The sequence below is a fragment of the Nicotiana tabacum genome, chromosome 15, assembly GCF_000715075.1.
Source record: "Nicotiana tabacum cultivar K326 chromosome 15, ASM71507v2, whole genome shotgun sequence".
Taxonomy (NCBI): domain Eukaryota; kingdom Viridiplantae; phylum Streptophyta; class Magnoliopsida; order Solanales; family Solanaceae; genus Nicotiana; species Nicotiana tabacum.
The window spans coordinates 86483874-86506305 of NC_134094.1; the positions used below are offsets into that span (position 1 = coordinate 86483874).

At 35.1% G+C, this 22432-nt stretch overlaps 1 pseudogene; it reads left to right on the forward strand.

The window, feature by feature from the left end:
• The first annotated feature begins 11168 nt into the window (after positions 1 to 11168).
• On the forward strand, positions 11169 to 12835 carry LOC107813049 (zeatin O-glucosyltransferase-like; annotated as a pseudogene).
• The last annotated feature ends 9597 nt before the right edge of the window (positions 12836 to 22432 follow it).

The window sequence follows — 22432 nt, forward strand, 5'->3', positions numbered from 1 at the left end:
GTCAATATTTCTAGTAAACGACCTCGGAACCGGGATTTGACAGTCCCAATAGGTTCGTATGATAATTTTGGACTTGGACGTGTGCTCGGATCGGGTTTTAGATGACTCAGAAGCGTTTCGGTGCCTAAGGTTGAAAGTTAGCTTATTGAAAGGTTTTAAAGTTCTTTAAATTTGGGTTGGAGTAGGTTTTGGTGCTATCGAGGTCCGTTTGGGATTTCGAGCCGGGGAATAGTTCCGTATGGTAATTTAAGACTTGCACGCAAAACTTGGTGTCATTCCGAGTAATTTAAGTATGATTCGGCGTGTTAGGAGCAAGTTGGAAGAACTTGAAATTCATAAGTTGATTCGATTTGATTTGTAATGTGATTTTAAGTTTTGGTGTTGTTTTTCGTGTTTCGTGAGGTCAACCAGGTCCGTTTTATGATTTTAAATTTATTGGTATGTTTGGGTGAGGCCTCGGGGGATCCGCATGCCATTCAGACGATGCGCGAAAGTCGTTTGGACTTGGAGAAAATGGCTGAAGCAGAAGAGTTTCTAGTGCAATCGCACCTGCAAGGAGCTAGCCGCTGCTACGAGCTCGCAGAAGCGAGCTAACGACCGCAGAAGCAGCCTGGTGTGGGCTGCCCAGGGATCGCAAAAACGAAAAAAGGACCGCACTTGCGAAAGCATAGGTGCGAAGAAGGCAAGCACAGAAGCGGGCAAGGCTGTAGGTGCGGCACGTGCGCCGCAAACGCGGGCCACTATCCGCAGATGCGAAAATAGGCCAGCTGGGGGAGAGCCGCATCTGCGATACTTTTTTCGCAGATGCAAAGCCGCAGAAACGCCTGATTCTCCGCAGAAGCGAAGATCGCTGGAGGCAGAATGGTCCATTTAATATGTGACTTAGGCCATTTTGGCTCATTTATTTCACTTCTTGGGCGATCTTGGAGTTTCTTAGAGAAGGGTTTTCACCGAACTATTAAAGGTAAGTAATTTCTATCTAATGTAAGTTAAATACATAGATTATGGGTAGATTTTAACATAAAAAATTATAAAAATTATGGGTTTAGTTATAAAATCTAGGTTTTAATAAAAATGAGATTTAACCACGAAAATGATTATAAAATTGGGTGAAAATGATATATTTGAGTTCGTGAGGTTATGGGTAACAATTATCTTCGAAAATTTTCGGAATCCGGACACGTGGACCCGGGGGTGACTTTTAGGAATCTTCTAATTTGGGTTGGGTAATTACTCTAATAGTTAAATTATGAACTTTTGAACATGTATTGATTAATTTATATAACATTTGACTAGTTTCGGGTTGTTTGGCATCAAGTTATGCCTTTAAAGCATATTTGTGGATCGGAAGTAAGCTTGAGAACGAGGTAAGTCTCTTGCCTAATCTTGTAAGAGGGAACTCATCCCCTTAGGTGTATTCTTGTTGTGAATTATTTGTGTGGGAAGCTACGTATGCACTAGGTGACGAGACTTCATGCGTAGCTATGTTTCATGAGATGTCCGGGTAGTCTTAGATTTACATCATGCCTTGATTGTACTGTTATATTTATTATGCATATTAATTGTCTTAAATAAAGCTGGGATTAGGGATTGTAAGGTTGAAATTTTCTAATTTAGATTTCTTATTTTTGGGAAGAATTGAGGAATTTTTAATAACTGTGAGAAATCCATGTCCACTCGCATCGCAAGTACTTCTGTGAGTGAGGTAAATTTCTCTACTCTCATAGGAGCGGGACGTTCGCCTTGGTAGGTTAATAGATGCATCTATGGTTCGTACCGTTCGATCCTCGGCAGTGCACACAATATATTCTTGGATCGGGCCGTACGACCTTAGCATAACTCGTGCGTAATAATACTCGGAACCTGATTACACTTGATATTACTTTATGGCTCGAGAGGTTATAAACTTATTAAATGACAGAAATTGATTCGGGGTTAATAGATGGTGGTTGGAGACTTATGAAATTTATTATTAGTTAATGGGTCATTTATTCCCTGCTTGACATTGTATTATTATTATCATTCCCATGTCTCATGCTTGTTAAGAATTTCTGTATTTTTATTGTTGGCCCATAGTAAGTGTCGAAGTCGACCCCTCATCACTACTTCTTCGAGGTTAGACTGGATACTTACTGGGTACATGTTGTTTATGTACTCACGCTACATTTCTGCACTAATCGTGTAGGATTTAAGGTAGGTGCATCTGACAGTCATCCCGGCGTGCACCCTTGGTACTTCGAGACTTAGTGGTGAACTGCCTTCCGAGTTCGTTCTGCAGTACCCAGAGTCTCTCTTTTGCATTTATTTTCTGTCTACTCTATTTCAGACAGTAGTTTAGTGTGTTGTATATTCTACTAGTAGCTCATATACTTGTGATACCAGATCTTGAAAAATATACTAGTAGACAATTCGATGGCTTTTGAGTATTTATTTCACCACACTTGTTCTTATATTTGTTTATGCTTTGTTTTATTAAATCTTTCACCTCTTACTTACTTAATAAATAAAGAAAATAACTATTTCGAAATTGTTAAAAAGAATAAATACTAAATATATGGCTAGTTCATAGTTCGCTTGTCTACCGACGATGTTAGGCGTCATCACGACCTATAAGTGAAATTGGGTCGTGACAGTGATTTCTATTTAAACTCTTCGAAAATTTTACATTATCGTTTTGAGTTTTCCTATGACCAAAGGGTATATAAATATGATTTATGTACATCAATTAAATCGTTCAGCAGCTATTCTATCTATCACAAATAACTACTACTTGCAACTAAGTGTAGTGTACACAACGATTCACTCGCCATCCTAAGGAAGGCATACGTTGATTGACTTTCTGTATTGTTTTTACAAATATTATTTTCATTCAATAATAACTTCTTGATATGTATGTCAGGAGGATGCAATAGTTTCTAAAAAAGAAGGCTTCACATTTAAGTTATGATTTGTTGACATATAAAAGAATATTCTCAAGTTGAATACTTGATATATTATAAGAACTGCATAATTGAAGTCGCTCGAAAATTACTTTTCAAATTCATTCGACATTAATTTTTTTATATGATTGTGCTTTGCAATGATAATCAATATCGAGCAAATAGTCTCACCATTAATTAGTTTGAGCTTGCATTTCCCCCCTTAATTTATGCAACTCATCCCACACTTATTATAACATTTTAAAAATATTTGTATGAATTAGTATGGGATACACGTGCAAGGCACGTGTCAAAAAATTAGTAAAATATTAAAATCACGAAAGCCCTTAGCGAATATCGTTCGTCTTATTTTACCCTTAAAGAGCATATTTTATATTGGATAAAATTATAAAATCTAAAATTTTCCTAATTTTTAGGAGTTCTAAATCAAAAAAGTTTTTTCTAATTAAGTAATTTAGTGTGATATCTTCGCCCAATAAGGATACAAAATATCAAGACAATAAAAGAATCCAAAAAAGTAGGAGGAAAAGTTGTTGTTGGTTTCCAACAAGGAAAATTCACGATTTTGTGTAATATTTTTGTTCTTTGTCCTTGTTTAATCATAAAGACCAATTTTGCCTCTTTATTTCCCTTTCATATGATTTATTTGTTGTGTCTAAAATTTAAATCAAAAGTATTTTTCTAGAAGCTTGGTTGTTAAATTCATTTATGTCTATTCTTAAAATTTCCTACGGCATTAGGTTTTGAAATAGTAATTATTTTTGAAAAAAAAACAATCATTAATTTGTAATAAAAAATTAATTACCGTAATTTAATTTACAAAACTACCTAAATTACCTCAATACATATTCGTGTTAAAAAGATGGAAAATGACTTTTATTTTTTTGGTAAAAAAGAAACTAATATTATTACTAAGAATTTTTATTACATAATTTAGCTTTAAAAATGGAAATTAGTTATGAAATTCATCTTGTAGCTGGTAATTTTTTTTTAATGATCTGTCACTAATTTTGTCACTGAATAGGATTAGCGATAAGTTTTTATTATTTAACTACATAATTTTTCATTGCTAATTTTTTTCTTTTTTTAGTTGACTTGTCTAGAATATATGGTACCTGGACGATTATTTTGATACAAAATTAATATAAAAGAATGAGATACATAATAGAACACTAAACTTCCAAAATCATCTTGGTTGTTTCATGCTTAGCCTCTACTTCTTTGACTGAATAGCCTCAATATTTGTCATTTTCAAGAGCTTATATTTTTATAATTTTATATGCATCGTAAAGGGTACACGCGCATCGCCCGTATCCTAAATCTAGTTGGTTTTAATTAAACATATAGGATTCCGTTATAGCTGCTAATCTATGAAATATCATGTTAATTACTTGACAGACATGCCATTTTGTTTTTTAAGTACCCTTTACCTATAATCAACACGCTGTGTTCTTGGAAGTAACCCTATGAATGGTTCAATTGTAGCTACTTATTTGTAGAAAGAATATGTCATGTTAATCGTCGGTCTGTATAATTTTCTCCAATTATTTTTTGACAAGTAGCGAGGTACAATATATATAATACACAAGATTTCAAATATCTTGAGTATGGTTGAAATTCATTGAAAACATATATATGAGCCAATATACAAATTTTGAGGAAGATTGGAGGTGATTTGGTATCAAAATTTGTAGTTAAAATCGTGTTAAAAAAAATCATGTATCAAACATGTATCACGCATTTATCACACACACAAGTATACATGAATATATATATAATACGCATTTGATACAAATATGATATATATGTGATACATAGTGTGATACACATATAAATTTTAAGTACTGCCATTTGTGAACTCGTGGCATATTACAATCTTAATAAAAAAAAAAAGTGTTGTGTCTGTCTTTTTATAATGCTTTTAACTAATATGTCGCTATTTCACTATTAGAACTGCATTTGAACCCACCACTTGATGATATCTTTCATGTTAGGTGTGCATGTCATGTTTATAATTTAATTATTAAAAGTGACCTTGATTTATTTTCGAATGAGATTACTCTAGTTAGAAGAGTCACTGGTGTTATTGAAGAAAATAATAGACACCTTAGAATTAGAGAATTTAAGGATAAGTGTACTGAACATAACATCACCCCAAGATTCATGCGAGATGAAATCATTACTCGGTGAAATTATGTATATATGTTCTTAAAATATTCTATAAATACAAATTGCCTATAACTAAAGTTGCTAATGCGAATTGTATCGATCCTAACCGTATGATAACAATTAATATTTGAGATGCCATTAATGATGTTAAATTTTTACATAAATTTTATGTGGCTATGTTGAGTTTTCTAGAGCTTATTACCCTACTAATGCTAAAGTATTAATATATATAGTTGAAATTTCTCTTTTACTCTCTAATTTCAAGAAGAAAGAAAAATATAAAGATGTTGTTGAAACAATGCAAGAAAAGTTTAAAAAAATTCTTTTCATATTCCCCCTATTAACCTAATCGGTGTTGTTTTAAATCCTTCTATTAATAACCCCAATCTTTCTTCTAGTTCTGCTACAACATCTGCTATTACAGATGAAGATGATAGCCTTGATGATTTTAAAATTTGGTCTACACTATGCTCCGTAAAAACACAACAACAACAACAATAACAACAGCCCAGTAAAATCCCACTAATGGGATTTGGGGAGGGTAGTGTGTACGCAGACCTTACCCCTACCCCGAAGGAGTAGAGAGACTGTTTCCGAAAGACCTTCGGCTCAAAAAAATAAAAAGATAAAAGGGACAAAAAGGGAGATAATATTAGTATCACAACAACAATCATAGGATAAATAGGAACACCATGAAATCCAGAAGAAAGAATGCAAAGTAAAGGGAGACAATATTAGTAAATATTAGTATCACCACAATAGTCATAAGAAAAATTGGAACCTCATGAAATCTAGAAGAAATATGTAAAGCAAAAGCGATAGCTAGTAAATAGGACCTGCACTGAAAAGAGAAATAGTAAGCCACAACATTCCCACTAGTTATCTTAGAAAAATACCCTACATGGCTAGTCTCACCATGTTACGAAGTAAGGCACGACTCAACTACCTCCTAACCTACAACCCTAATACTTGACCTCCACATCTTCCTATCAAGTGTCATGTCCTTGGAAATCTGGAGCCTCGCCATATCCTTCCTGATCACCTCTCCCCAAAACTTCTTAGGCCGCCCTCTACCTCTTCTCGTGCCCTCCGTAACCAGCTACTCACATCTCCGTACCAGAGCATTTGGGCTTCTCTTCTGAACATGTCCGAACCATCTAAGTCTCGCTTCCCGCATCTTGTCATCAATGTGAGCCACATGCACCTTCTCCCGAATATCATCATTCCTAATCTTATCTATCTTAGTGTGCCCGCACATCCACCGCAACATCCTCATTTCTGCTACTTTCATCTTCTGGATATGTGAGTTCTTAACAGGCCAATACTCAGTCCCATACATCATGGCCGGTCTTACTATGCTCCATAAAAACAAACAACAGAAATATGGATGTACTTCAAATCTACTTGCAAAAGCAAACGGAGCCTACACAAAGGAATTTTCACTGTTGGCATGGTGAAAGAAAAATGAAAAGTAGTTTTCCGTTCTTTTGGCAATGACTCGGGACATGCTAAATGTGCCAATTTCAATCGTTTCATCAGAGAGCACACTTAGTCAAGCAAGACAACAAGTAATCACTCATTGAGAAGTAATGCGTTGTAAGTTCTAGTATGTTTCAGCGATTGAAAGATCGGAGCGAAGAAATCAAAGACGTGAAGATATAGATAAACAAGAGGACGAGGAACTTAGAAATATATTGACAAATAGTTGCCCATATGAATTTAACACCCCCTAGAAGCTGACCATGAAGTTCATTTTGACTACGAAGAACTTACTAGGCAAATGCAAAATATTTAAAGACTAAATCCAAATTTGAATGTACTCTTTTTACTTTAATTTGGTTGTTGTAAAATGTAAAATTTAATTTGAAAGTTTAATTTTCTTTTAAAAAACTTGCAAATTATAAGTTAAAGATCTTCATGTTTAATGTACTATGATATTATCTTAATGAAATATAAAGCTCTTAAGCCTTTGAAATTTTTTATCCAAATATTATTTATAGAGGAAATTTTATATTTTTACTTTCACTTCGTATAAATTAAAATTATTATTTATAAGTTAGAATATTCATAACATTAAAATAAAAATTAGATATATAATATATATATATATATATATATATATGTATATATATATATGTATATATATATATATATATATATATATATATATATATATATATATATATATATATATATATATATATGTATGTCGACTTTTAAATAAAATTTTTAAACACGGTACCGTTCTAGGCCCAATTTTAATCGGCTGGGACCAGGACACGTTAATATCGTTAATGGCAGACCGATACTGAGGCTTGCCGGGCTGATTTTTGCCAAGACTGGCCTGGAATGACCCGGCCTCTTAACACCTTTTAAGTTTAACCTTGCACCAGTTAAGAAAACGGATGTACAAATTTCACGGGGCTCCCTATTTGGTTGCCCCATTTAACCAGTACCAACTTTTAAATTTTTTTTAACCAACACCCAAAGTATAGACAATTTCATGCCTTTTCCTTCTCCTTCTCCTTCTCCTCCTCTTTCTCCTCCTCCTCTTTGTCTTCGTCTTCCTCCTCCACCTCCTCCTCCTCCTCCTCCTCCTCCTCCTCCTCCTCCTATTCTTCTTCTTCTTCTTCTTCTTCTTCTTCTGCGTTGTGAAAATAAAGGTGACATCGAATTATATGGTGTTTGCGAGCATGTTTTAAGGTGGTTGGTATTTTACAGTAGTGAGTTGTTGTGACACTTTATTTTTTACTATTGCTTAGGGTTTCTTCTTCTTCTTTTTCTTTGCAAAATGAGTTTATTAGATTTATTGTTGTTTTGACAAATTGATGATTGTGGTTTGTTCTTAATGATATTTGGAGGCTGTTTTAAATTTGAGCCCATTTGGAGTAGATTTAGGTATTAAATCGTGTATTGGATTATTGAAATTCGAAGAACAAGTTTCTATTTCTGGGTAGTTTGCATTTCAGGCCTATTTGGCCTTACGTGAATTTGAAGTGCAATTTTTTCACTTCAGACCTATTTGGTTCTAAGTGCATGAAAACATTTGTTACATTTCTGACCTATTTGACCTTAAGTGCATCTTAAGTGCAATTTGTGCACATTAGACTTAATTGGCCTTAAGTGCATTGCACTTTAAACTAATCTTTTTCAACTTCAAACCCGATAAGTATGAAGTTGATCTTAACATTAGTAGACTTGCAAAGTTTTGTATAAAGTGGATATAACTTCAATTATGACCCCAAAACTGGGTATTGATGCAAATGCCCAAAACGAATCTTTTACTATTCTCCTTATCCATATTTATTAAGAGTAAAATAAAATGGATACTTACAAAATAGTGGCACACACACAGTCCTCTATATTGCCTTATTTGGTGACAGAAATAGATCAATGACAGAAAATAGATACAAAACAAGACATCTATTCGGGTTCCTACTTTTAATGGCATCTTATCATCAGCTATCAAATTGCAACGACTTCTATTTATGAACTTCATCTTCATACATTTCTGCCATATACTTTGCTACATGCGGTCCAATACTTATTGTGTCTAAAAATAGCCAAACCCCCTTCCACTTCAGGAAATAGGAAGTTCAAATCACTGTTTGGACTTCTTGAATTAATAATTTATCTTTTCTATGGTTGGCGTTATTGATATATAATTTAGTTATACATTAAATTTGTAGAACTACTCGATGTATCACTTTATTTCTTTGAACTAATATTCTGATCTTTTTAATCATTGACGTGGAATATTAGTTTCCACCTGTTAGAGCTTTTCCAATTGGACCCTTCATTATAGGAAAATAACTTAATTCGATGTCCTTCATGGAATATAAAACTGAAAAAGACAAGATTCTGAAGATTTGTACATATAGAAAAAAATATAGAATAGAATGAATTGAGTCACCATGAAGGAACTAACTACCAATTTCAGAATAATGGATATCCTTAAAAAACAGTTTGATTTTGTCTTTCCAACACCTCTTGATTTTAGTTTTTGAAAAAAGATTTCCAAAATTCTTTTCCTCTTAAAACCAAACAAAATATTTGCGTTTGGTTCATGAGATTAATGTGCTTTCATTGATCGCTTTTGGTCTTGAAACGAGTCAAAGATCAACTAACATCTCAGGATCCTTCGCATGAAATATGCCCCGTGCCATAGAGCTAGGATGATGTTGAGCTGTCTCATATCGGTAAGTAATGAGTGTCTTGGTTTCTTTATATGATTTCGGGCTATTCTTATTTTTATAAATTTATTTTTAGGGTTAAGTTAGACTTAAAGTAAGAGTCAAGGGCAAGCGGTGATAAAGTGAAGAGTTTATTTTTAAGTCCTTAATCAAATTAAAGGCTACAGTTGCATGAGGAAATAAATGGGTAGATGGTTTCAGAGAGGGCATTAAAAAAATATTATTATCAAAATCAATCAATTTATGAAGTCCAGTACAAGAGTTAGTAGGATTAACTTATACTCATAAATGGAGTGTAGTATCATCTGCTAGTGCTCTGCACAAGAAATGGCAAGTAACTGTTACAGATAGCTGTTTTTTTGTTTTTCAAAAGAAGCATCAATATATGTACACAAACTTAGAATTCTGCCCCGACACAAAGTCAAATCATGAAAAACGTTGTTGCTTTCCTATTTGTTGAAACAGTACTTAAAAAGTCAAATTCATTGAACAAAGACCAAGATATGTACATTAGAATTAGAATTAGAATTATCTAACACATGTACACTATAGACTTGTTAACATAAAAACACATGTACAGTGACTTGTCAATATCAATTTCACGTGTTTTATATTACATGTCGATCAGTTATTTGCAACTTAACGAGAGTTTCCATCAAAGGATAAAGAGAATCAAGTTCGTCTATACTAATCTGACATGAGAATACTATCTAATACTAACACACCTAGAATGGAATATACATAATATGTAGCCAAGCCAATATCAGATAAACCAAATATTAATTGATATATTATTATATACTATATATAGTGACATGCAATATTCGTTAAGGACCTTTTTATTAAAAGCTAGGGACATGGGCTGCTCCATGATCAGTGTTTGTTGTCAATTCAAAAAGAACTTTTCACATTAACAGAGATGTCGACTCGTTTGACATGATCGGCATTAATATTTTCTATTTTCTATTCATCATTTAGGTGACTGAATGACATTCCATATTTATGCACTGTCGACTGTCGACTCATGAAAATATTACTTAGTTTATATAAAAAAAGGATATTGTTAGTGGAAGTTATTTCGCGTTGAGATTGTCTTCTTCCTATACACAAAGTGCAATTTCTTATCAGTGTTCCGACAGTGTATATCCTAGACCCAGGGGCCGCAATATGTAGTTATAAAGGATTCCCTTTGGGAGAATTATATATAATGTACAAGTACGAAAAAAATAATATTTTCTCTTAGCATAATGGAAAATTTTAGTGTAATGATAAAGGGGGTAACAACTTTAAATCCCAAGTGTGATATTTAGTGGAGTATTTTTTAGTCTCTTATAACTGCCTAGTCTTATGTTTATCTCGACATTGATAAGAATTCATTCCAGTGCAAGTTCTATAACTGCATATATTACGGCATTTCTACTGAGATGCTACTTTTAGTTCCATCTATCCAAATGAACTGTATCCACTCAAATTCAAATTTATCCAAGATTTAGATTTTGATACTCTTTTTGTTAATAAAAATAAGAATAAATGAACAAGCAAGAAGCTTTTCGTAAACATAGATACAAAGAGCATCAAAATTCCTTTAGGTCAAATTCTATAAAATAAATAAAATAAATAAATATATATATATATATATATACACACACACAACATTCATCTTACTTTGTCAAACTAATAAATTATAACATCATACATATTCTATGGCCAACACCTCCATTTCAGTCACCACCTCCAAATCCTAATTCCACCATTAAATTCCCTTCACACCTTCAACCTTCATTCGAATCATCGTCGTCTCATCTTCGAGAGCCTGTGGCTTCACTTCTACGTTTTTTTATCACCAAATGCACGTCGAATTATTGTTATTCATGACTCTCTAATGGCTTATGTTGTTCAAGATTTCACTTCAATACCAAATGCTGAGTCCTACAACTTTCATAGTGTGTCAGCTTTTACTATTTTCTTGTTCCTTTTGGGAATCTATGGGAAAGCCTTTCCCTATTGAAGCCCGAATACTAGAAAACGTACCATCTCTTACAGGTTGTTTTTTTTATTTTTATATTGGATTCAAGTTATATACACCGATAAAATAAGTATTTTTTTTACACTATCATCAAATTTTAATTTGTGATAGTAGGTCAGTAGCCATAATTATCGAAGTAGTGATTAATGTCATCAAAAAATTTATTTTATTAATATTTATCCTATAACTAACCGAATTGTAGAACTATTTCATCAACGGCTTATGCAGAAATCTTCGTAAGTGGGGTCAATATATGAAAAATGAACAAATAAATAAATTACTTGTCACAACAAGTAGCGTTATTTTTTATATTTATACCTAATATTTTAATGTTATTTGTTATTTATACATACATATTACGAAAATATTTCGACAAAGCGGTGTCACGTGACACCGCTTGGAACAAGGTGCCTATGCCCCTGTATTTTTTACACCATATTAAACTCATTTATGTTTACTTTTCGTCAAACACCCAAATATATCTTGGGTGTAAATTTTCTGAATTTACTATGATCTCTTACATTTACCATCTCTCTTATTTTGTTTTTTTTTTTCCCGAAAATTTGAAGGTTGTTTTACGTCAGAGTTCATGGATTTCATGGCTGCACAAAGGAAATACTCAAATTCTGACACTGGAAATATTTACAACACAAGCAGAGTCATAGAAGGAAAATTCATGAATTTACTAGAAAAAGAACCAATAAAAAGAAACAAAATGCACTGGGGTATAGGTCCATTCAATCCAGTGATGACTAGTAGTTCAAGCAACAATTCATCAATCGGGCAACGTCACAAATGTTTGACATGGCTTGATAAACAATCTCCAAAATCCGTCATCTTTATTTCATTTGGAACAACAACTTCATTAACTGATGAACAAATTAAAGAGCTTTGTATAGGATTAGAAAGAAGTGAGACAAAGCTCATTTGGGCATTGAGAGATGCCGATAAAGGAGATATTTTTTCAGGAGAAGTGAGAAAAATGGAACTTCCAAATGGGTATGAAGAAAGAATTAAGAATAAAGGAATAATAGTAAGAGATTGGGCACCACAATTAGAGATATTAGGACATTTTTCAATTGGTGGATTTATGAGCCATTGTGGATGGAATTCGCGCATGGAGAGTCTTTCAATGGGAGTTCCTATTATTGCATGGCCCATGCATTCTGATCAGCCAAGAAATAGCATTTTAATATCGAAATTTCTGAAAGTTGGAATTCTTGTGAATAATTGGGAACGTAGAAATGAAGTAGTAACATCAAATACTGTTGAAAGAGCTGTGAAAACACTGGTGTTGAGCAATGAAGGAAACGAGATTCGTAAAAGAGCGGCGGATTTAGGAGTGGCTATTCGGAAGTCGGTGGTGGAAGGCGGCGTGACAAGTAAGGAATTGGAGTCTTTCATTGGTCACATCACTAGATAAATATTTACCGTTAAGGATTTAAGTTATGCTCCTTTAATACATTTATTCCCGTTTAATTATGTGACCTGAGCTATTTCATATTTTCATTATATTCCAAGAAGAATGATTTATTTTACCTTTAATGTTAAGCTTTTATAGTCATACAAATGTTATAATAAGACCATAAACTTCAAAAGTCGTATACTAACACAAATTTAATGATATGTTTAAGATTACAAGTTACAAAAATATTCGTTTCTTTCTTTAACTTTATACTCAATAAAACAGGTTCATATGAAATAAAATAAAATAAAATGTGTAGTATATATTTCGGTGTAAATTTTTTATTACATCAATTTAATTTAACTTGGTTATACTAGGTTATCTACTTTTTACCTTTCAGGTTAGTAAATACTACTTATTGTTGCAGGTAGTTTAGCATAATGGTATAAAACTATTATACACTATTAGAGTACACTAAAATTCGACCAATAATAAGCGAAAAGAAAAACATATATTGGTTGATATATGATGTTGAAAATCTTCCCTATCCCATGTGAACGAGGATTATTGTTCTACTAAAATAATAAGTGCATTGTTGGTGCGGTGTCGGCATTGTTGGTACGGTGTCGGCATCAGAAATTTATAAATTTGCTATTGATTATATGAGAAAAAAGTTTAATTTTTTTTTCTATTCCCCTATTTATGGTTTTTCTGCTTTGTTAAATCCTTGTATGAAATTAGGAGGTCCTCATTTTTGGTATGAAACTATTTATAATGGTTTAGCACTTGAAGATGAGGAATTGTCTCAACTTCCGGAAGCAATAGCCACAATTAGAATAAATGCTCAAACTATTTTTAATACTTATCAAGTTGCATTAAATCATGCTAGACCAAATATTCCAACTCCTTCTTCTTCTGATTCTCAATCATCTAAAAGAACTGCGAGAGTAAGAGCACTTAGTGCTTGGGCAGGGCTTAGGAGTTCTCAAGGTTCTAGTAGTAGTGATTTTTTACAACTAAATAAGTTTGAAGTTTATTTGTCGCAGGGAATTGAGGAAGTGAATCCCGACGGCTCCTTTAATCTTTTGGAATGGTGGAAGGACAAAGAAAAATACTTTCAGGTTCTTTCAAGGATGACCCGAGATATTTTAACTATTCAAGCTTCAACAGTGGCATCAGATAGCGCTTTCAGTCAATCAAGACTTCAACTCGGTGATTATAGAGCGTCTATGAGAGAGATCTTGGAAAAATCAGTACTTTTCAGAGATTGGATCCGGTCGGAAAGAAGAAATTTTGAACTTGCTGAATCACAACCAGATGAAGACAAAGCTTACGAAGAAATGCTAGCTAAACTTGCGGAGGATGTTGTTTCGTCCGGAAGTGGCGATGACCCAGCTACTTTTCTGCCACCACCAACGAAAATTCCTCCGGACCTTGATAGATTTATGAAGTTTGTAAGAGATACCATGTAACTTGTATTGTAATGACCCGACTTGTCGTTTTAAGAATTAATGCCCCGTTCAGTGACTTAAGATCTCGAGCAGTTTCGCAATATGTATTATGACCCACGGGTGTGGTCGAGTTTGATTTACTGAAGATTCTGAATTAAGTTAAAAGAACAATCCTTATTTAGAAGCATAAATAAAAAGAGTTGACCGGAGAGTTGACTTTTGAGTAAACGCTCTCGGATTCAAATTCTCATGGTTCCAATAGTTCTGTATGAAAAATTATTTGGAAGTCCGTAGTGGAATTTGGCTTGAAATGGCGAAAATAAAATTTTTGGGAAGCTTGACCGGGGGGTTGACTTTTTGATATCGGGGTCGGAATCCAGTTCTGAAAATTTGTATAGGTCCGTTATGTCATTTATGACTTGTGTAAAAAATTTGAGGTCAATCGGACGTGATTTGATAGGTTTTGGCATTAAATGTAGAAGTTAAAGTTTCTTAGTTTCATTAAGCTTGAATTGGGGTATGATTCGTAGTTCTAGCATTGTTCGATATAATTTGAAGTTTCGACTAAGTTCATATGATGTTTTAGTTGGTATGATTTGACGGGTCCCGAGGGGCTTAGGTGTATTTTTGGATCATTGGTTGAAAAACTAGTAAAGTTAAAAAATTTGAGAGTTTGACGATGATCAATATCGGGTCAAGACGATATCCTTTCAGTATTTTGAGTGCGCTAGCATGTCCGTAGCATGTTTTATGATTGAAATTTATATATGGTTTATGTCCGAGAGGTTCCAGATGAGTTTCAGGGTGGTTTCGGATCATTTCGGAGAAGTTTGAGTTTGCTGGTTTCTGGTGAATCATTGTTCATTCGCAATTGCGAAAACACTGTTCATTTGCAATTGCGAAAACACTGCTCATTCGCAATTGCGAAAATATTGCTCATTCGCAATTGCGAAAGCACTATTCATGTGAGGTACTGTTCATTCGCAAATGCGAAGTTTTTGTCCGCAAATGCGAACCTGGGAGAAACTTAAGGATTGAAAATCTATCATTTCTTCATTTTAGATTGGGATTTTTGGAGCTCGGTTTTTGGACGATTTTGAGAATTTCTTCACGACTTCGACTAGGGTAAGTGTTCTATATCCTAAAGTGATTATATTTTATGAATCTATGGTTATATTCATCGTTTAATTCAGATTTAAATGGAAGAAATCAAGATTTTTACAAAATCTTCCAAAAACGAAAATTTAAGATTTGGAGGTCGAGTTGTTATTGGAATTCGATAAAATTGGTATAGTTGAACTCGTATCGGAATGGGTGTTCGGATTTCATGAAAATTATATCGGGTTCCAAGGAGCGAGCCCCGCGTTGACTTTTGTTGACTTTTTGGAATAAAATTTTAAGTCGACGTATTGTTATCCGAAATTGTTTCCGATGAATTTTAATGAAGTTATATAATTAATTTGGATAGATTTGAGCTGTCCGGAGGTCAATTCAAGTAAGAAGGCTATTTTGGAATATCGGCCTAACTTCAAAAAGGTAAGTGTCTTGCTTAACCTCGAGTGGGGGAATTACCCCTTAGGCATTGAGTCTTATGTGCCATTTGTGAAATGTGAAAAGCCGTGTACGCGAGGTGACGAGTACGTACTCGGGCTTATACGTGCAAAATTCATTGAAATACAGTCTTAGGCATTATTGCATAGTAAATTAAAAAATTATAAAAAATTATTAAATCATCTGTTTGCCATGCCTAAATCCTTATTGTTGAATTTGTTTTTATATGATAATTTGATGTGATTGTTACTTGAAATATTTATAAAATTTCGTGAGTATTGTTGGTTTAATATTTCTTGAAAATTAATTCCAATATGAATCTTCTTATGTAAATAATTAATTTAAGCGAGCTTAAGAATAAGTATTAATATAATTATCTAAATTTGCATTAATGAAGATTTTGCTTTATGGTGAGTAATTTCTATCTCAATTGATTATTTTTGGGTGTTATATACATTGTGTGGAGCCTTGGGCTATTTGTTGTGAAATTAATTGATTTTGTTATATCTTTGAAATTTAGTTGTGGCTATTGAAAAAATTGTGATATGAATTGATTTTATTATATTGTCGTGTTAATTTTCTGTGTAAATTGTTGTGTTGTGTGAGTTACTATTTTGGGGAGATAAGGGTGGCATTTCACTGTTGTTGTGTTTGTTGGAATATTGTCTGGGCAGAGCGATAAGGGTGGCTATAGGAGCGATACGGGTGGCAATAGGAGCGATAAGGGTGGCTATTAAAATTTTTCTGGGCGGAGCGATAAGGGTGGCTATAGGAGTGATAAGGGTGGCAATAGGAGCGATAAGGGTGACTATTGTCAGGGATGATATGTGATGATGTGGGGTTGTGGTATTGATAATTTTCATGTGATGTTGTGATTTTCTTGTGTTTATTTCTATACCTTGTGCAACTTGTCTTGTTGTTGGTAAATTGATAACAATCTGATTTATGTTGAAATTGAAAGCCTGTGGCTATTGCCAGGCGAATTATAAAAAAATAAAATGTGGGCACGAGGTGCCGTGAGTAAATAATGAGAATATTTGGTACGTGAATTGTCCGTGCAGTTGTGATATGAAATGTTGGCACGAGGTGCTATGATGAAATGATAATGATAATTGACACGTGAATTGTCCGTGCAGTTGTGATATGAAATGAGGGCACAAGGTGCCGGGAAAATATGATGATTTAATTATGTGCACGAGGTGCCGTAAAAATATGAAAATGGGTTGAGACCAGTATTTACGAAAAATATGAAAATGGGTTGAGACCCGTATTTTTATGATTATGAAATGAGGTGTCACATGGTGACTTTTTAATTGAAAGAATTATATTCAAAATATTTATTTGGAAGGATTTTTACTTAGAAAGTATTATATGAAAGAATTTTATTTGAAAGATATTTATTTGAGGAAATTATATTTGAAAAGATTTATTGAAAGAATTATATTTGAAAAATAATTATTTGAGAAAATTATATTTGAAAGAGAGTTATCTAGAAGAATTATATGTGAAAGACATTTATTTGAAGGACTTGATTTAATTGGGTGTACTTGTGTTTATTAATTATTGAGTGATATTAATGGTATTCTTGTTGTCTGCTGTGCATATCACTGGTTGTTCCATGTTGTCCTATTGTTATTTGTTTCCTATTATTTTGTATATTATATTGCACAGGTTATTAGACTAGTGAGTGTCTTGACTGTACCTCGTCTCTACTCCATTGAGGTTAGTCTTGATACTTACTGGGTACCGACCGTGGCGTACTCATACTACACTTCTGCACATTTTTGTGCAGAGCCAGGTATTGAAGATATCGGACTTGAGCAGAGTTAAAGCGCGATCATAAGGATTCAAGGTAGAGCTGCTTGGCCGTCACAGTCCCTTGGAGTCTTTTCATTTCATTGTACTGTTAATTTGTAATCAAACAGTATTGTATGTTCGGTCCTCGTGATCATTCCATGTATTCAGTTAGAGTTCGTGACTCAGTACTACCAGTCTTGGGAGGTTGTGTATTGTAATGATTTTCGCTGTTAGATTTTAATTAAAAAAAAAGGCTTCAAAATGTAAAAGAAATCGGCTTACCTAGTCTTAGAGACTAGGTGCCATCAAGACGCCTATGGTGGGATTCCTTGTTGTGCTCATTCCATAGGGGGATGAAGACTAAGAAAGATATTGCCATATTTTTTAATGCTATAATAAAATTACAAGGCATTGCTTTGAATATCTCTTTACAATATTTTTGTCTTTAGACTTTAAATTTGAATTAAAAAATATTTAAAAATTTAGGTCACAATTCTATAATAAATTTTACAAGTCATTGCCTTAGATATTATTTTTAACATCCTTTTGTCTCTAATTTCTATTTATTTTTTTTTTTAAAAATTTGTTGGGCCCACTTAGCCCATTTAGCCCGCGGGCCGGGACCGTTTAGCCCGGGACCAAACGGTCCCGGTCCCTGCAAAAAGACCGTTTAGTCCGGGACCATTTAGCCCGTTTAATTTGGAACCGGCCCGGGACCGGGACCGAAACCTTTTGGACCGGACCACTTAGCCAGTTTAGGTCCGGGACCGGCCCACTTGCCACCCTTAATTCTACTGTACGCTATATATGAGTTACTCCTGCGGTTTTATAGCGCTGATTAACAACAAATACTTCATGTTCCGTATCCACAACAGGACGACTTTATATTTGGTGTAGTAGATGAGTACATTTGGACTTTTCTTCAAAATGAATATATTTGTTTGAGGTATTTGATTTGTGAAGTTGAAAGTGTTAGTTGTTCGGTTGTTCCATGGACGATGGATTGGCGTTACGGCGTGAAAAATAAGGATTTAGATGGGCCGTGTAGTGCTTGTGGGATATCGGCATTCGAAAATTGGTCAATGTTTTGTTTAATTTGATTTGAAGTTCCAACGCACACTACTCCATGTGCCTTTGGCTATGGAGATTTTGACGCTACACATTCGTAGGAGGTACTATGGTGCATGTTATTCGCGGATGACATAGTACTAAGTGATAAGACATCGAGCAGTGCTAACGCCAGGCTGAAGATTTAGATACGGACCCTGGAGTCAAAAGGTTTCAAGTTGAGCAGAAATAAAATAGAGCACTTGAAATGCAAATTCAGTGACAAGATTCATAAAGCGGACGTGAAAGTGAGGCTGAATTTACAAGTCATCCCCAAAAAAGGGAGCTTCAAGTACCTTAGATCTATAATCGAAGGTAATGGAGAGATTGACAAGGATGTCACACATTGGATTGGAGCGAGGTGAATGAAATGAAGGCTGGCTTCTAGGATTTTATGTGATAAAAATGTGCCACCAAGACTTAAAGGCAAGTTTTATGGAGTGGTGATTAGACCAATTATGTTGTATGGGGCGGAGTACTGTTGGCCTCTCAAGAACACCCATGTCCAAAAGATGAAAGTAGCAGAAATGAGAACGCTGAAATGGATGTGTGGACACACCAGGAGAGATAAGATTAGGAATGAAGATTTTTGGGATAATGTGAGAGTGGCCCCCCACTACTTAAAAAGGAGGAAAATCGACTTCTAAAACCGACCGATGTTGATCGGTAATTGGCAAAAGTCGACCAAAAATCGATCGATTGGTGGCGGTCGGTAATCATATAGTCAGTACAGCCAACCGACCGACTTTGATTGGTTGCAACCGACCGGTCAATTAAATTGCACAAACGACCAAAAAAGAAAAAATCTGCCGAAAAACCAACCGAAGTAGCTCGGTATTTTTCAACTGAAGTCGATCGGTATTTTTAACTATGTAACTGAAACTGCACCATCTGGAAATCTAACCGGGGTCTGTATTATGGAAGGATACTATTCTACCACTAGACCATTGGTTTATTTTAGTTTAAGACTTTCTTTTATTTTATTTATACTCTTTAGTTGTATTTTCGCGCGAAAATAATCGACCGATTTCGGTCAATTCTATTAAAAAATATAAAATTACTAACCGAAATCGGTTGGTTTTTCAAAATGACCGATGAAATAATCGACCTATTTCGGTCATTTTTTTGAATATTAATTTTAATTTATTTTAAATAAAAAACCAACCAAAGTTGGTCGGTTTCTTAAAAAATATATTTTGTGGGACGTAAAAATAATTTTTTGCATTTTTGCGCCAAAAACGAATCGACCGACGTTAGTCGGTTTGGTAAAAAAATTGAAAAATAAAATATTTTTATAAACTGACCGACTTTGGTCGGTTTTTCGGCCAGTTTTTATTACCGACTAAAGTCAATCGGTTGACCGCAGTCGATTTTGGCCAAATTTTTAGTAGTGCCCATGGGGAGAACAAACAGAAAGGTAGACTGAGTTGGTAGGGGCATGTGTAGAGGAGGTGCATAGATGCCCCAAGGCGATGTGAGAGGTTGGTTATGGTGGGGTTGAGGATAGGTAGATGTAGGCCAAAGAAGTTGTATATGGTCGGAATCGAGCTCGCCTATGACATGGCAAGTTATGCTTGAAACATGACAATCAAAGACTAAAGATCGACCCCGAGTCCCGCCGAGCTAGAACCCGGGGTCAGAACGCCATTCTTCAAGAACATTGAGTCCGTAATCCAGTGTCGACATTAGCCTCGAACGAGCTCGAAAAAATATTATTAGCATAACCAACAAAAGACCGAAATACCCGTAACCGATCGGGTATTACGGCGAAAATCTCGGCGCGTAGCAGTAAGGAACCGACAATCAGCTAATCAAGGGATTTTTTATCTTTTATAGAATTATACCTAATGTAGGACTCCTCTACTATGTAAATGGGGTCTAATAATTTATTTAACACATTGTAACATGCATCCCAAAGCAATACATTGTTATTATTTCTCTTTAAGCTCTTGTTCTTCTGTATCCTGACACCGTTCGAAGTGTACCTGGCTCAAGGGTGGCTAACCTTCCAAGGCTGATACTATTCAATTCGTGTGGTTTGTATTTACTTTGTCATTATTTATTCCAATTGCAATCTAATTTATCATTTTGTATCAAGTTAGTCCACGTATGCTTAAAACCATTTACAAATTCAATTGTTATCAGATTTTGAGGGTAAACAGTTTGGCGCCTACGGTGGAGCTAAGGATAATAATGGTTATTTGATACATATCTCCATAACACACGCTACTTTACATTTGTTCTTTGAAGTGTATCTAATTGCAGGTTAAAACTCAAAATGTTGAATTCTCAATCAGCACCCCTACAAATTGACAATGAGTCTGGTCATCACGGTGCAAATAACAACATTGCGTCCGGTGACGAGGTACCACCCGTTGATCCCATTGAAATTCTGGCCGCGGGCCCGATTGACGCTAATTCACATGTGGCTATCGATGCAAACATGCCTACCGACCCCGAGAATAGCGTCCGAGGTGGAGCCCGATCGGCAACTCAAAATACACAAAATATTGGAGGAGACGGGATCAGTTTACGGCTGATCTTCGAAATGCTGTAGGCTCAACAGGAGGTGATAGCTCAGTTACAGAACCAAAGCCGTGCACCGAGCAGAGTTTAACTTGATCCACCCCGAGAAATCACCCGCATGGATGCACCGGTCGCATAAAGGTCAAATGAAAATGAATCGGGGGCTATCCCCCGAGATCATAAAGATGCTCGAAGAGCTGACAAAACGGATAGAATCAGGGGAGACAAAAATCGAAGCTAATGAAAAAAAGGTGAAAACCTACAATTCCACGGTAGACCAAATCCCATAAGCACCGCCAATATTGAAAGGCCTGGATTCCAAGAAGTTCGTACAAAAACGTTTTCCTCCGAGCGCGGCTCCAAAACCAATCCCTAAGAAATTCCGCATGCCCGAGATTGCTAAGTATAATGGAACGACTAACCCAAATGAGCATGTAACCTCTTACACAAGTGCCATCAAAGGGAACGACTTGGAGGATGATGAGATCGAGTCTGTCCTGTTGAAGAAGTTTAGAGAGACCCTGTCAAAAGGGGCTATTATATGGTATCACAACTTACCTCCTAATTTTATTGACTCATTTGCTATGCTTGCGGATTCTTTCGTGAAAATGCACACCGGGGCCATCAAGGTCGAGACCAGGAAATCGGACCTTTTTAAAGTCAAACAAAAGGATAACGAGATGCTTAGAGAATTTGTGTTCCGATTTCAAATGGAACGAATGGACCTTCCACTGGTCGCTGATAATTGGAATATTCAAGTTTTCACCCAAGGACTCAATATTCAAAGCTCATTGGCCTCACAACAGTTGAAACAAAACCTGATAGAATATCCAGCCGTTATTTGGGTTGATGTGCATAACCGATATCAATCAAAAATCAGGATCGAAGATGATCAGCTTGGGGCTCCTTCCGGGTCCGTATATCCTGTCATAACCATCGACAGAGTGAAGAGAGACCGAAGAAACAATGGTTCCGGGCGGAACTCTATGAGAAATGAAGGGAGAAGTGATCGAGGTCAAAACAATCGGGGGATCATGAGCAAAAACAGCTTCGACAGGACTATTGGGCCTAAAGAAGCACCAAGGTTATCGGAATACAACTTTAACGTTGATGTCGCCGCCATTGTATCAGCTATCGGACGCATTAAAGATACCAAATGGCCTCGACCTCTACAATCTGATCCAACCCAAAGGGAACCTAACCAGATGTGTAAATATCACAGCACCCACGACTATAGAACGGAGGATTGCCGACAGTTGAGAGAGGAA